This window comes from Musa acuminata, chromosome BXJ1-1 (assembly GCF_036884655.1).
Source record: "Musa acuminata AAA Group cultivar baxijiao chromosome BXJ1-1, Cavendish_Baxijiao_AAA, whole genome shotgun sequence".
NCBI classification, from domain to species: domain Eukaryota; kingdom Viridiplantae; phylum Streptophyta; class Magnoliopsida; order Zingiberales; family Musaceae; genus Musa; species Musa acuminata.
In genome coordinates, this window is record NC_088327.1 from 8,702,686 (window position 1) to 8,706,608 (window position 3,923).

Sequence of the window (3,923 nt, forward strand, 5' to 3'; positions counted from 1 at the left end):
TGGTATTCTTTTCGATAGATATCCAAACCCACTCGACTAGTTGTGATCAGGCGAATGGCAGGCCCGATTAGTTCAACGAAGGTTTCACCCAATCCGTACCTTGCCAACTAGCCCAGGCATTAGTTTGATGAAATTTCAAGAAAATAATTAGTCTATTTTGATTTCATTGTCATGGTACTCATATTTAAATCATAATCATATTGATATTATTCTAAATTAAGAGCAATATTAATAAAAATAATTAAAAATATATGAGAAGTAGGATAATAAGCACCCGATAAATATGAAATTTTATTGTCTGCCCTTGCCCTTCCTCGGGACTTTTCTGTCTTTCTTTTCTTTCTGGTCTCACTAGTATAGAGAACTGACTTCTCTTTCTTGATAGTACTCTTTGCCTCCCTCAACGTATTCAGGAGCTAAGGGAGAGTCACCTTAAGCTTATTCATATTAAAATTAATTTTGAACTGTGAAAAAAAATCTGGTACGAACTCAAGCATAAGATCCATACACAGGTTATCCTCTAGGATCATTGTGAGTTTCTCTATCCACTTAATCATCTTTAGGTCATGATTTTGAACATGTATCCCCTTAGTCATCCTAGTGCGAAAGAGGCTCTTGGATATCTCATATCGCTGAGTTCTTCCCTATTTCTCAAACAGTTTACGGACATGTAAGAGAATGGATCTGACATCCATCTTTTTATGCTGTCAACTCGGGAGTCATGGAGCCCAACATGTAACACCAAGCAAGAGTGGAGTCATCTATGTACTTCACGTAGCGAGCGATCTTGTCATTGCTTGCCTCTTCCTCGGGCGTAGGCATCACAGTATAAAAAACGTACGCGATTTTCTCCTTCGTGAGAATAATTCTTAAGTTATGGAGTCAATCCATATAATTTGAACCAATAAGGCAATTGACATCAAGTATGCCACGTAAGGATTTGAAAGCGATATTTTCTGAAAATAAAGATGCAAAAGAAATAAATAATATGTAAATTTTATAAAAATAAATAAAAAAGATATGGACTTCTATTTTAATCTACTCATACTATTTTACTAGCAAGTCACACGACACCCTCAGCATGTGAAACGGAAGTCTCCGGCAGACTTCTAGTGGGGATCGGGATCTAATCAGCATCTTAATGTAACTTCGAGGGACTCGAACAATCACACTAAGCCCGAAAGGTAGGCAACTCTTGCCGATCACAACTCCTTATGATTTCCATCCTATTCGGCCTCCAAACTAACATGGTCTTGAGGGACTCGACCAATTATGATGTCCGGTTAAGTCAACACAATCATTACAAGATGAGTCTGATTTGATGATATACCCACGAGGGACTCGACCAAGTATAATATATCCTCATGTCACTGGTGACATCTTTATGTCATAGGCAAAATAGTAAATCGTGATATAGGTGAGCCTCGAGGGACTTGACTAACTCAACCTACATCGAGAATCGATCCCTACCCATAACAATGGAAGACCACGTGGGTCAATCTAATTACCTCACGTTTACTGACTTAATATTATCGAGAGAGGAGATTTGATTTGGTCTCCTAATATGACATGTCACGCACATACATATTTAATATATATCTACATCACAGACAAATATATATACATATCTAGTAGGTATATAAGCAATCACATATCATATGAGCAATCACATCATATGATCATGGACCATGGCCTAATGTGATCAGGCCCGAACCAATGGGCCTAATCACTCATATCAAGATCTATGTGTGCAACAATGCATCTTCATGCCCTGTGATCATCCATCTCATCCTCATCGGTTCTGTCGGCATCTCGACACATCTCTATATATCACGATCGTCCGTCTTGTGGGTCTCGCTATCGCTTCTACGATCCTACTATACCGCCTTATGTGATTACAACTTAATCATAGATACACAGACAAAAAATAATATAAAGTGATAAAATATCAAATAATAATAATAAGCAAAAAGGTTGCGTGTCAAGTCACATATGCTATCACTCATGTGATTGGCTTACAACTAGCTTTTAAGAGATTCTTCCTTTTTAAAATATCCCTAAAATTGGCTTTTATTAATCTGTTGGAAGGGATAAGTTTATATTTTTATATTTTAATTATGAAATGATCAAAATACTCTTAGAAATATTCGTTATATCACTATTGAGAGTGGTAAACTGGTCATTTGTCCCTCGAGGCAATTGTTTTACTATTTGGCAAGCCGATTGAACCCAATCAAGTCTTGTAAGGCTTGAAATATGATCTCCCCTAGCTGTTTTTTACCATTAGAACACCCCCTACTTTTGTGTTAATATTAATAACGTGAATATGTAAAAGGCCTCCTTGTCTAACTAAAATTATTTTTTCATTCTTATTGGGCAAAAGATGTCTAAACCACCCACATCGTTTTAATAATGCATCACCCACTCTCATCGAAACAAAAATGTTCTACCCAACATACTTGTAACAACAAAAAAAATGGTTGACCACTCTCATTTGACCAAAAAAAAAGGACTGGCCCATTCTAATTAAGTAAAGCATTTTTATCGAGCATGATGTGTTTTCCATGATACAAATATTAAAGCGTATAATATACCCTAACAAAGCATCTCATTGTATAAGATGTGTTCTAATTGATTGAGAAAGCATCTCACTACGCACAATACATCCATCTAGGATATAATCATCAAAGCACTTGATGAACTAAGCAAAATATCTCCTCATGCATGATATATCTCATAAAATATAAGTATTAAAAGACTTGATACACTACAATCAAGCAAAACATTTTATATGTGATGCATCATCCGAGGATATAAGTATCAAAACAACATATGTGCTATAGTCATGCAAAACATCTCTCTGGTGCATGACATATCAACATAGGATGTAAGCATCAAAGCATCTGATGCTCTCCAACCAAGTTAATATCTTTTTTGCATATGATGCATCCACCCAAGACAAAAGCATCAGGACATGCAATGCACCTTAACTTAGCAAAACATCCCTCCTATGCATTCATCTTGGATGAAGGTGTCGAGAGCACGCTATATCCATTTTTAATGTAGACAACAATTATTGAGTTCCTAGTATATACGTTGTGCTCCAGTATAGACAAACCCCTACCCCAATTGCAATAGGAAGAAAATGGTATACAATTATCTACAACTAATTGAAACTCAGCACACGTGCATGCTAAATCAGCACGATATTTAAAGGGAATGTTCTCTCGTTAAAGCATGTAATCTTTCATGATTGATGATATTGTAGAATAAATGCTATAAAAGAGGGTTTCTTTAGTTACTTTCTTATCACAAATTCTCATAACTCCCTAAACTCTTGAAATTTTCTCGGGCCTTTTTTGCTGGAATTAAAATTATTAAGTTATCATGAAGAAGTTCATTGTATCAAGAGGTAAAATACTAAAGACTTATAGAAGAATAAACCAAAATTGATTATTGGTTCTTGAAAGAGTTTCTTAGAAAAGATAGATTCATATTAAATGGAATAAATGTAATGTATCTATGAGGACTATATAGACTCCTATGTTGGGTCATAAAACATAGTATTTTTGAGTGAAACATAGGATATTTTGTTTGTCCTACTCTTTCTTTATGTGATAGCTTTTTTTTTTCTCCCTACATAGTTCAACTTTTAGTATCAAGGCTCAAGTTAGGCTATGGTCTCTTCCTCAAGCACCATCCAACTTCGAATACTTAGATTGACAAAAAAATTTATGATATATTGTGCATCTAAATGAAGGTCCTTCTAGGCTCCCAAGATATATAGGAGTTTATAAAAGATGGATTTGTTGAACCAAGTTCAATAGAAGGAGCAATATATGTAGAAGTATGAAAACAAATCAAAAATAAAAGGAAGAAGGAGAAAAAAGCTTTGCTCGCAATTTATAAAGGGCTTGATGATA